The sequence below is a fragment of the Propithecus coquereli genome, unplaced genomic scaffold (assembly GCF_000956105.1).
Source record: "Propithecus coquereli isolate 6110/MARCELLA unplaced genomic scaffold, Pcoq_1.0 Scaffold55, whole genome shotgun sequence".
Lineage (NCBI taxonomy): Eukaryota > Metazoa > Chordata > Mammalia > Primates > Indriidae > Propithecus > Propithecus coquereli.
This window is the reverse complement of record NW_012151396.1, coordinates 1,172,509-1,186,341: the sequence shown is the minus strand read 5'-3', so window position 1 is coordinate 1,186,341 and position 13,833 is coordinate 1,172,509. Positions and strand designations below refer to the sequence as shown.

At 32.7% G+C, this 13,833-nt stretch overlaps 1 protein-coding gene across 1 annotated transcript in view; it reads right to left on the bottom strand.

The window, feature by feature from the left end:
- Window positions 1-12,303, bottom strand: part of CCDC102B (coiled-coil domain containing 102B) — a 223,938-nt gene extending 211,635 nt beyond the window's left edge. Inside the window, exon 1 of the mRNA XM_012657576.1 lies at window positions 12,202-12,303. The gene's annotated coding sequence lies outside the window, so the exon portion shown is untranslated. The remainder of the gene's footprint in view (window positions 1-12,201) is intronic.
- Between the last annotated feature and the right edge of the window lie 1,530 nt (window positions 12,304-13,833).

Below are 13,833 nucleotides of genomic sequence, written 5' to 3'. Positions count from 1 at the left end.
TGGCCATTGCATGAAGAATTAACCCGTATTTCTGGTTCAAAGTCCTGTGATAATGCTTCTATGAAGGGAGAAGTATTAATTACCCAAATGTCTTCATATTGTTTCTTGACAAAACCAGTTTATTTCAGTTTAACTGGCTTATTTATTGAGGCAAATGCTCTAAATTGAATAAATATTTTTGGCTAACAGTGCCCAAAGTCTGTTACTAAGAGAAAAGCCTAGAAAAAAAGTGATTAATTGGCAAACAATAATTTGCACAGCTAGAAAAAAATCCCACCCTTTCAAAAAAAAGCATTGAATAAATGTTTTTCAACCCTTTCCTAGAAATTGAAATAAAGAAAATACTCCTTTTGTTTTATAAAAGGAAAGCATGAATTTTGCTGCTTCAGAGAGTTTAAAGGAAACCCCTTTATTAAACTTCTCATTATATAAAAGATTAATTTTTCCTCCTTTTTTCCCTACCAATGAAAGTCACTACCATCCTTTCAGGTTGTATAAGCCAGCAATTTTGACTTCTCTTACTAAATATTCTTCATAATCTTCTATATCCAATCATTACCAAGTCTTGCTCATTTTAACTTTAAAAAGCTTTTATTTACATTTACTTTTCTCCATCTTAGCCACCTTAGTCCAAATACTATCATTTCACTCCTAGAGCACTGAAATAGATTTCCAGCCTCTCTGCCTTCTAAATTGTTCTCCACTCCACAACTAGAGAGATATTTTTATGTTTTTAATTTGATTATTTCACCTTTGCTGAAACCCCTGCAATTACTTTCCCATTGTTCTTAGGCTCACGTCCAAACTCCTTATCACAGCTACACCAGTCTTTCCTCCTGGCCTTCCCTCTTCTAGCTTCCCCTCTCCTGGCCTCCCATCGCCTCCCCTCCTCTCGCTAATTCCCCCCTCCTCTCTCTAACTCCCCCCTCCCTCCCCTCCTCATTCTCGGCTTCACCTCTTCTGCCCTCCCCTCCCCTCCCCTGTTCTCTTCTTCTCCAAACTTCCTCTGCCTAGATACCTGGATATACCACTCCTCATCTGGCAGAGCTTGAATCACCAAAATAATTCAACTTCCTTAGGGGGTCAGTGCTCTATTCCTATATGTTAATTCTTCAGAAAGACTATTGCTTCCACGAAAACTGTAGAAGCACCAGCTTAAACTAAAATATGTGTATTCACATTTTAAAACTAGAAAATGCTTGAAATGTTCATTAGGGTCTTGATCTCTCTTTCTGTGTTTTTGTATTTTGCCTCATCTTGATTTATTCAAAAACATCAACCTGTGAACTAAAATAAAATCTTAAGCCTCCTAGCTGACTGAATGGACCCCCTCTTGGCCAAGGGCACCCCAGAAATATCCTAAAGCCGAATTGCTGGACATGCGAAGGGAGGTCAGACACGCCTTGTCATGCCCCCTTTCCCCTTTTGGAGTTATTTTTTTTTTGTAACAATGAGATACAAAATCATGAACAAGCTGAAGGCCATGTAAGACAAAGGTTAAACCACACCTGCAGGTCATCAATTCACTTAACAGATCACTTGAGACTGGGTATATGTCCGGTGGCTTGTCTATAATTAGAAGATTTCCTTATCGTAACTTAAAATATTCCAGGCCTTCAGACAAAGCTTCATTTCTTTAATCAATTACAAATCAAAGAATCTTTAAACCCACCTATAACCTATAATCCCCTACTTTGAGATGCCCTGCCTTTTCAGCCCAAACTAAGGTAAGTCTTCCGTGTATTGATTTATTACTTTAGGTGTAATTTCTGTCTCCCTAAAATGTATAAAACCAAACTGTAACTCATCCAGGGCAAGACCACTTGTTCAAGGATTCTTGAGCATAGCTCTCTGGGCCATAATCACACATATTCAGCTCAGAATAAACCCCTTTAAATTATTTTACAGAGTTTAGGTTCTTTTCCATTGACAAACCTACTAAGTACTCAACGTCTGAAAGACGTAACTTCTGTTACAGAGGCATTTAATGCTAATCTACAGAGAGACTATTCAAATTCACTATTATGTTTTCTTAAAATGCTTTTCTATTACTTAAACTGAACCATGACAAGAAGGTTGTTTTCTATGGCTTTATAGTGACCATAATCTGGTAATCACATATAACCACAATTTCTAAATGATTACAATGGCTAAGGACTTAAAAGGAAAATTTCCTCTGAAGTAGATGAGAATTAAATTTTGTCACAAAAAACATTTCAAAAACTTAAACACCTTTCATAAAGTAGAATTTTCAAAATAGAGTTTCTCTAAAAATCACTGTCCTAAAGAACTCAGCCCTGTGGGGGAAGAAAATCACTAAATTTGCAAATATCAGAAGAGAGTCAACTGCATTCAGAAATCATTCAAAAGTGATGCAGAGTAAGATATGCTAATAATAGAGATTTATTTTCTAGATTGTTCAGGCAGATTGGGGGGACTCCTTCCTGAATTTTTTCTAATGATAATGTAGAATTAAAAAAAAATGTTGATGTTTTCTTGTTGTTGTTGTATTTTTATTTTAATCAGGTAGGAGTTGTATGTGTGAAACATAGCAACATCTGAACAGGGCTTACCACCTCTGAGTACATTTATGCAAACAATTGTCCATTTTATGAAAATTCTTTAGTGAGGTTTACAATGAACTTCTTTAGTTAAAAAAATAAAGATAAGAATCAAATCTATCTGAAAAATATTTTTTTTTATAAAACAGCTGCTCACTACCTCTTTCCAAATTTTTTGGTCTTATTAGGTTTTATTTGTTTTTTGTATTTCTTTAACCAACATCTCTTGTACATAATGCAATCTATTCAAAGATTAACACTGTCTTCCAAATCTACCTCTAAATCTAAATTTGACTGAAAAATCATTATACAAGCTAAATTACACACAGCTAAAAACAAGAAGTGGTAAAATAGAGTCATTTAAGATTTTTTAATATTTTCTTTTGTCTTTACTTCTATTCCCACCCAGTTTAGAGTTTTAAAAACAGTTCACCAACTCATGTCAAATAAAAGCATAATAAAAGACATAAATCAGCAAATGCATGCAAAACAATGTATTTTGATGACTATTTTATTAAAAACATACACACATACATACAATGGTGTCTACTCATTTCTGCAAGTTGTTAAAGCAGGATAAGAATAAATACTTCTTATTTTTGGACCTTGAATTTATTCATGTAGTCATTCAAAAAATATTTATCAGATTTCTACTTTGTGCCTGGCATTCAATTCTAGGGGTTGAAAATGCACCAGTTCATAAATAACTTTAAATATCCACCCTCATGGAGCTAACTTTCTGATTACAGGTGAAATCTGATTCACAGAAATTCAAATGTGTGTTTAAAAAAAAAAGTTTTCCAAAGATTCACCTGTAGCAAGTTATCTAGATGTTAATACTTTTTAATGGAACAAAAATTATGTTATGAATGATTCAAAGCATAGGTTTTTTTAATATGATGGAAAAAACTAGAAAAAAATAGAATTCCATAAACTATAACACAAACTTAACCCTTAGTTTTAGAGTTTAACACTCCTGATTAATCTCCCAAATATAAATATTTACATGTTCAACTCTTCTTCCTTAATGGAAAATGAAATAATTCTGGGATGAGAGTAAACTGAACTTTCTAAAATCTCTCAAAATATTTTAGACAGGAAAGCTAGCTGCCTCCACCGCCCATAAAAATGTGTTCAAAGTGCAATACTGTAGGAGCTTATTTAAGTCCTTGAATACTTTAGTCCTTGAATTATATATTTAGTCCTTGAATTATATGCCTTTTTTAATTAAATAATGTAATTGCAGAGGATGTTGTAGAAATAAAATTATTAGTGAATATGAAAGTTTCTGAGTTGCATAATTATGAGTTTTTTAAAAAATATATGATTAATATACCTTGAAATCATAAGGCTACCTATCTCTGAATAGGAATAGCATAAGTTTCAGAAAGTATATTATACCTCTTGTGACATAAATGACAACATAAAAAATAAAAAATTAAAATTGATTTTATGTGTAAATAAAGTGACATTCATTTGTGTACTATACAATAAAGATATTAAACCAATCATTTTCTATTCCTAAGGAGCATATTAATATTCAGAAAAAATGAAATAAAAAGGTATAGAAAAAGCAGAAAAAAAAACAATGGAATTATTCAAAACCAAATGTTCTTGTATTATATAACAAAAGATCAGAAACCATCTCACCACAAAGGATCAGAACAGCAGTTAGTTGTATGTTGATGTTTAGACAAAATGTTGACTTTTGTGTCTCAGTCACTATAATTAGGTTTATAGCATCATTATATTTCTATGAATTTTTCTAAGATAATAATAATACATGTTTTGTTCTAATGTTTTAAATCTTTCAATTTAAGGTCATATAAAACATGATATTTCATTTGGAAAAACAAAATATGATAGGTGTACAATATGTAAGCTATTTCTTATAATAATGAGATCCAAAATGTTGACTTCACTGGAAAAGTTTCATCTGTAAGACTTTGTAATCTTAAGAAAGAAGAGACATGGAATCTTGAAAAACATACTTCTTAGATTTTGATTTGAAAATTAGTGTTTAAATGCTAGTGAAACTTTTTCCTAGTTTTAATCCCTGCCCAAACTTTCTCCATTTTAGCCAAAATGAATTATATTTTGTTTAGACACAGAGTCCCCCCAACTTTCCAATCATCTTTTTAAGTGTCGATGTTTCTGGTTTTTGTCCTTGGACATAAGAGAAAATAGTACTAAAGAGAAAAGCAATTTAACTGTAAAGTAGGGTTCTTAACACAATTGCCAATTGATCTGGAATCAGTTTTCATTTGTTCCTTTTATTTTGGCATAGTTGTTCATTTTCTTAATAAAGACAAGGAAAGGAATTGGATTAAAAATGTCAAAATAATAGGAAATGAACAGCCAGTGTTTATATTTCTCAAAAGATTTGACTTTCCAGTCCCTGAAATAGAAAATGTAAGCCATGAACGAGAAAAGCTGCAAAGAGTTGAGACCAGATTAAACTCCTACATTTCTGAAAACTTGTTTTGTTTTTATTTAGCCTCCCTATCATATAAATATTTTCTTTTCTTTAATTCTTTCCCAAGTAATTCCTCTAATGTCACATTTTAAGTCTTCTTTAAAAACTCTCTTTGCTTTTTCTCTTAAATATCTCATGCTTTTCCAGATTTGCGTATTTCATTTAATTTATTAAAAGAAAAACACAAGAATTGTGAGGATTCCTAGATTTGGGTTTCCACATTTTCATCATTACTTGCTTTCACACCTACTAGCTTTTCTTATATTATTAGGATTTTTAGAATTATAGTAAGAAGAGAACATATTGGTACCAGTTATTCCTATGGTTACCATATTTTACATACTTCTCAGTATCAAAATAACATAAATATATGAACATGACAACATCAGAATGGTATAGTGGAACCCAGAGAACATTGGTTCAGAACACCTGGGGTAAAGTCTATTCCTTGGTATGATCATTGCAAACTTATATGTGTTTACTTACAACAAGATATGCCTTAAATATGATCTATGGTTGCTATAAGACTATTTTGTAGCTGTTTATATTTAGGAGTATTACACCTGTCCAGTATGGTAGTCATCTACCAGATGCGGTTAGTGAACATTTGAAATGAGGGTAACCTGAATTGAAATGTTCTTTAAATATGAATTAGACATAATAACAATAAGAAAGAGTATAAAATATCTCATTAATAATTTTATATTTATCACATTGTGGAATTATATTTTTGATAAATTGGATTAGATAAAATATATTATTAAAATTAATTTCACATTTATTTTTAAACTTTTTTAATGTTGCTACTTTAAATTGTAAATGTTACTTGAATGATATTTCTATTGGAGAGCACAACTCTAGAGCATCCAAAAAAACTTTGAGTTTTCCTTTTCACAAAGAATTTCACAGAAATAAAAAACTATGTTCTGATTTTTTAAAACATGCTCAGAAAGTTTTGGCAATATTTCTGCCTCCATCATATAGAGGTTTCCTAAATTACTTCAAATGAAAATGATTAGTAATAAGATTACTTGAAAATATATTCCTGAAAAAAATATTTTACTGATAATGAAAATACACACCAAAGTAACTGTGCCTGCCATTCAAATATAAGTGCTACTCTCATTCTCTGCCACATGGCCACATAATGCAGAAGAGGAGATGTGCAATAGTTACACCAAAATAAAATGAACATTATTCAAAAAATTAAATATATCTGCTCAGTATTTAAGCTTTGAGAAATCCCTTTAAAATATATTTAAAGCTATTTAGATAGCATGGGAAAAATGATTATTAAATTTAAAAATATATGTAATTGTTCAAATATCAGTTGTATTGTAAATCATAGTCCAAGAATAATATCACTAATTCAATGTTTCCTGAACATTATTAATAAATATAATTTTATTTTATTTTATCTAAAACTTTGGCAAAATAATAGGTATCTAGAAAATAGTGGGCTTACAATGTTAGATGTGAAAAATTCTATGTCTCGATCTTATCTCTGTCTGAAGACTGTTGTATCATACAGTTTGTAGGACCAATAAAGTCACCATATAAACAGAGGGAAGGTAAGTGGATGAGATGACTGACATTATGGTGTCTTGGTATGGGAAGGAGTATTAACATTTATTTACTAAAACCAATTGTGTTAATTGGTTAGGTAGAGGAGGCGTTGAATATGTTTTCAGGGACAAAAACTTAATTTAATGTCCAAAATATTTTCACATATAGTATTCTTACCATATTCTCACCTCTCAGCTTCTATTTATTCCAATAATCTTATCTCTCCCACCCACTGGCTGGTTATTTGCCTAGATGCCATTTTCATACTAGCATTTCTTCCCATATCAATGATAAGCACCTCTCTGATTACCTTTTCCTATTATCTCTCTTTGACCCAACTTGGAACTTCTCTCAACTGACTTTTTTGCCTTTTCACCACTCCTTGCCTATTTTGTATCCACCCTGCCCTCCGTATTCTCTGCTCCGCTATTAACAAATTGCTCTCACCTAACATGCCATTTTTTCCACCTTACTTGCTTAGACAATTCTAATGTTAGTGAATTCCAACTATCTGCCTGCTCATATCTGTACACGAGCACCTGATCATACTTAGAAAAAAACATATCCTTTGCTCTCTGGTCCTACTTCAAATTCTTGACTCTGTACTTCAAGTGAACCCTTAATACTGCCAAGTAAACCTTACCACTTTTTCTGATCAATTCATTACTCATTCTACTGAACAATTTCAAATATATTTTCTGTCTTCAAACTTTTCCTATCTTCCTCAACTCTTTCATATCTGAAGATGAGCTTGCTTTTTTTCTGTTTCACCTAGAAAAGTGAAATAATCTGAATACAATTGCTATACACTGGTTCTACCATGCCTATCAGTCTCATGGATCTACATGGACTCTGCCAATTTCTATGGAGGCACTGCCCATGCTCATAAAACCAAACTTCCTGTTTGTATGCTCCATCTAGCCCCTCTAAGCTGCTCAGAGACTTAATTTCTACAAATATAGTTCTCTGTTTTCTATTTAATCAGTTTATACCTCTCTCTTAGATTATTACCATGAGCAAATGCACATGCTATAATACATTCAATCTTAAAATAAAGAGCTTGATTCTCACCCAGGAGCCATCCCATTTCTCTGGCATTTTTAAACAGAAAATTAATGACTTCTACATTGTTAAATCTAATTACTGGTTAATTCCAGGTCTGAAATTCCTATTTTGCTTGACCAATCAGTAGCATTTTATGTCATTGTCCATTTCATCTTTCCAGAATCACTGACTTACTTGGCTTCTGAGAAATTCCTCTCTCATGGTTGTCCTCCTACCTCACTGGTTGCTGCTCCTCATTCTGCCTCAGCTTCACACCTCCGACTGTAGAAGTGTCCTGGCAATGAGCCTTCAGACCAGTGGTAATCGCTCCAGGTGAACTCATCCAGTCCCTTGCCTTTACATCCCTTAATTTTCTGACATTTCCTAAAATTCTCTCTCTAGACTGGGGTGTTCCTTTAGCTCTGGACTTATGTATCCAGCTGCCCACATTATGACTTGGACATCTAATTAGCATCTCAAATTTCACATGTTCAAAGCAAACTCTTAACATCCTCTTCACACCTAAACCTGCTTCGCCACAGTCTTCCCTCTGTCAGTAAGTGAATATTTCATTCCTCCAGTTTCTCAGATGAAACTTAGGGATCATCCTTGGTTCCTCTCTTTTTTCACGTGGCACACAATTGTTGTTGGAAACTCTGTCAGCTCTGGCAGGAAATACGAAATACAGCATATCTATAATCTCAACGACTCCATCTCTTGTATCCGCTCCAAACCACCTTATCGCTTGCCTGGACTTTTGCATTTTACCTGGCCTCCCTACTTCTACCTTTTCCCTACACCAATCTATTCTCCACAACACACCTTGAGGGATTCTTTGAAAATCAACTGATATTTACAATATTTCTAGGATCACAACACTTGAATGGCTTCCCAACAGACTCAGAATAAAAGAGAAAATAGTGGCTGTAATCTGTGAAATTCCCATGATCTGAACACAGACTGCTTCTCCAAAATCTTCCCGAGTATCCAAGATTTATGGACTTCAAGCTCCTACAGCACTTTACTTCTACAGATTTAAAGCAGACACTATGATAAGATGCATTTGTAAAGTCTGCAATGAGCATGTGCTTTTTATTCAATCCTAAGGACATCTCTATCTTAAACTACCAAAAAAAAATCCTTCTGTCAGAATTTCAACATCAAATATCTTCATGTCTTTACTACACATAACAGCAATTCTTAGGAAAATTATTAAATGTAAATCAATCTAGATAATAAGTATATAATAATATTAATAATCCTCTGCAAAGCTATGGCTTTAATTAAAAGGTTTTGAGCACAACCCATCTTTCTTTGCTAGCTAATTTCCTCCAATATAATATTCAGTTTTCCTTTTTACAACCAAGGTCTCAAGTTCACACTCAATCACAATTGAGCATCTACAATGGGTCAGGGCATTGAGGACTGGGTACTAGGTATACAAAATGCCTCCTGTGGAATATGGTCTTAGAATACAGCCTAAATCTGTTTAATTAAAATAAAATGTCACAAAATCAGTGACCAAATCTTTGAATTTCAACTATCCTCATGTGTTTCAGTGTATAACAAAAAGGTATTCCTCCAGTAAAGCTTACTTAAATGATAGTATGCTTATAAAATACTAATTAGTATATTTATAAAATGATAGCATAGACATAATGGTAGATAGGTAGATAGATAGATAGCTCCAAAAACTCATTGTTATAACATAAGCTAGGTCTTTTATTTCATCGAAAGCATTGAAAATAAGAAAGAAGAAAATGAATGCTATTCCAGATATTAGTCCTATTCTATCTACTTTGAGACAAAGTATAGTAACGTGGTTAAAGTTTGGATATACGGAGAAAAAGTGTTAATAAATAGGTTCTATTACTTTCACTATGAATATATTGTATTCTACATTACTTATTAGCAACATAAATTTTATATATGCTTCTCACCTGTTGAAATATAACTTGTATGATGCTTTTCTTTGATAATAATTTAGTTTTTGTATAGTTTTAAAAGGAAGAATTCATTGATACTACATATCAAAAAGAAACAGGATAGCCAATGTGTGCCAATATCGTTTCCAGTCACCTCATATATCTCATCTGTAAGTAATATTCAATGAAAATCAGTGACAAAATTTCCTCTAGGAACTCAAAACATATCTTCTCTGAATACAGCATTTAAGAAAATAAAAGAGAAAGAAAGGCAGAAGTGTTGAATATGAGAATAGCCAATTCAAATGTAAAAACTACTTCTTATTTGCAGTATCAATCTCTTCTCCCTATTCCCAAAGAGTGGACCACCTGATAGAATTGTGATTAGTTTGGATCTATAGACTATTGGAATTGATCTTTGAATTGTTGTCTCATTGCTTCCTCTTGAATCCTACTATTCCACTGCCCATTTCAAACCACTCTGTTTAAATTCCTCCAGATTCACATTCCTAAAATACCAGCGCAGCATAGTGGAAATAGCTCTGGAGAGAGAAAGACATTGTTTGAAAATCTAGTTCCAGCACTAACTACATCTGTGGTTTTAATAAATCATTGAATATTTCTGCACATCAGGTTCCTTCACATGTAATATAAGGATAACATGTAAAATAAGGTTCATTTTACCGCACAGCCATCACAATTTTAGACATGAATACAAACCATCTTGCACACAGGAAATGCTGTTAGCATTGGCAGAATGATGATGATGGTGATCATGATAAAAAGAGGCACAAATACTCCTTCTTTTCTCAGAAACTTTCAATTGCCTCCATTGTATGATATATAAAGACAAAATTACTCTGTGTGAATTTTAAGATGTTTCACAAATTTTTCCTGCCCTACCTATTGAGCACAATGTCTCTCACTTACAAAGGTGTATTTTTTCTGCTCCAGTCAGACAAATTACTCACCATCATTCTCTGCTATATGCTAATTCATGCCTCAAACCTCTTTATACCAATTACTTCTACAAAGTAGAATATTCCTCTTGCTTTCAGCAAATATCCAAGTTTGTCAATTTTTCAAGACAGCTCAGGAGGTTGAACTTCTTTTTCAAAGATTCCTGAATTCCTCTAGCACTAACATCCCTGCTAAAAAGGGAAATTTTTAAGATCTTGGCATTATGGAAGAATTCAATTGACCTTGTAAAATCAGCATAAGGAAATGATACTTCTTCAAAGTAACCTGAGATTATTTTTCATATTTTTAAGAGTTACAGTCACTATCTTTGATTCTAATAATTAGATGAAACACTGATAAGTTATTTTGAGGCCACACCCATAATGAGGCCCAAGAAGCTATATCCCAGTGATCAAAGTAATTATTGAATCCTGTGATAACACATGAAGAATGTAAAAGAAAGACAATGAAATGATCTATTATTTCACAAGAATACATAAGTTTTTGGAAAATAAAGCAATTCACATAAAGTGTTTTTTTAAGTCCATTCAAACAGATCACACAAAACTCATACAAATATTATATCACTAATTTGTCAAAATTCCTTTCTTATTTAATATTTTCATGAAAACATAGAAAAGTCAGAATTCAAGAGTATTTAATGTATATATAGGAATATTTATTGATAATAAAATGATACATTAACAACAAATATGTATTCCAAAGTTGTAATAACACCTTTTTTCACAAAAAAAAATTAGCAAAAATGTACTCACCTGATTTTAGAAAACAGAAAAACTGGTATTGATGTAAATAAGAATATCAAGAAATATTATGTATTTCCATGTCATATATTACTACATATTTCTAATTGTATTATTTGCTTTAGGAATATCTTCCTTATATTTATATTTAATAGACTTACTCACTTGACGGGTCATTTGATAATTACTCTTTGCAGAAAACATAAGCAAATGCTTCCCAGTGGTTTGCAGATTTTTTTCAGTCTTGTAATTTATTTCTGTATAGTTAAACATTATTTTCCTTTGTATTATGTACAAGATTTTATTAGTTTATTCTGTGTCTCTATCTCCTCCACACTATGTAGGTAACTTATGTAAAGAAATCAATATTAATGCTTACTTTGAAGTATACTTTTCTGTTAACAATGACAGGAATTCAGCATTATGACTCACAAAATGAAAAGAACTCAAAGTGCATAAGGCATAGATATGAGGGTTTGCATAACAATTTCACTTTTTTACTGTAAAAATATAGATTACTTCAAACAATAACTAAGTCGTATTCACTTGAAACTATGAAACAAGGTTTTAATATCAACATATTCTATTACTGTCTGAATTTAGAGTTGAAATTCTTACCTGAGTTTTGTTTAGTATACAGTTATTTTTTTAAAGACAGGAAATGTGTGACAAGTTGTCAGGAAAAATAAAACCCACAGTGGAAAAAAATGGAAAGGGAAGGGAAGAAATCAAGTCCACTTTAAAAAGAAACTTCAAATCCTTCTGCTCCCCAGACCTACAGTAGTTTTGCTCTGCATCTTGTAAGCAACTGTCTTTTTCTTTGCTCCGAGAACAACACATGCTCTGCTCCAGCAGGAAAGTATAAAAATTAAATAGAAAACCACAAAGTTATTAAACACTCTTACCCTCTGGGCTTGCTGGGCTGCTCTAGCGTCTCAGTTGCAGCCACATGTGTAAACAACAGAATTTCCTGCACCCTTTTCTCATCTGTACAGCTCTGGGGTCCTGGCCAACAGGATTATTTCCAGCATTAAGGGCACTCTACACTAACTCAAAAAGGATTCCCATTGGTTGTGAAGTTTTATCAAAACCAATACCACAACACCCTCTTTGGATCACAAGTGAGCTAACCAAAATAAAATCATTTTTAATGTCCCCTATATATGGTTATCCAAAGCTTTCCATACAACCCACTTGAAACTATGTACTACAAGTGAGAAGAAAGTAAATGCCCACGCCTTCATCCACAAGTATACTTAATGTTTAATAATAATAGTATAACTTGTAATAATAACAGAAAAACTGAAATGCCAAAGAAATAAAAATAACTAGTAAAATACTTATCCATAAAATATTTAAAGACAAATTATCCTACAGATCACAGGAACAATAGAAAATATTATTTGTCCAATCTGATTTGTATTAGATTGCCACAAAAAAGGAAAAGAAATCATATTTAATACAATATTTGAGTATACAGATCATGAAGCCAAAGCTGAATGTCAAAACCCTTGATTGCAGTCACATTGGCAGAAATTGTGAGCTGCAGTCTCCGGGGCCCCCAGCAAGAGCTCTCTTGCCCCTTTCCCTGGGGAAAAAGAAAATGGAATAGCTTTCCAGTGACATGACTCAGCTGTCAGGAAGTGTTCTGATGAAGGGATGGTGGCAGACCACATAAAAGAGAGCTTCCCTAGTTGAAACTAACAACAGAAAATGCTCAGGGAAAGAGAAAAGGGCAGAGATAACACAATAAACATGCTCTTTGTAAGTGGCACAAAAACAGCATTTGAAAGTTAGGGAGTAAATGTCTTCAGATTATTTTATTCTTCACCCTTCCTTATTTAGAGGCTTATTCTTGGTTCAATAACAGTTTTACCATCTTTTTCAACTGAACAACATTCTTTGCTCTTACTTCCTGACGCCATGGAAAGGTGATCATTCTCTTGTATATAAAGCCTACCAACCTTTTTGAGCTAAACTTAATCATGATTTTTCTCTCTTCTGTCTTTGAACTCTCCCTCTTGTCTGGAATTTCCCTACAAGATGTTAAACATCATAATTTCTTTAGTCAATTTCACCTATGCCAATGAATTTTAAAATATATATATTTTTAGTTATTATGAGTATGTATTAGTTGTATATCTTTATAGGGTACATGTGACATTTTGATACAGGCATACAATATGAATTAATCAAATCATGGTAATTGGGGTATCCATCACCTCAGACATTTAACATTTCTTTGTGTTAGGAACATTCCAATTCCACTCTTCGATATTTTAAAGTATACCCAACTTATTATTGCTACAGTCACTTTATGATGATATCAAATATTCTTCATTCTAATTATCTAACTACATTTTGTACCCATTAACCATCCTCATTTTATTCCCCCTCCCTGCTACACTTCCCAGCCTCTACTAACTGTCATTCTACTCTCTGTCTCCATGAGATCAATTGTTTTTAATATTTAGCTCCCACATATGAGTGAGAACATGCTAGATTTGTCTTTCTGTGCTTGGCTTATGTCACTTAAT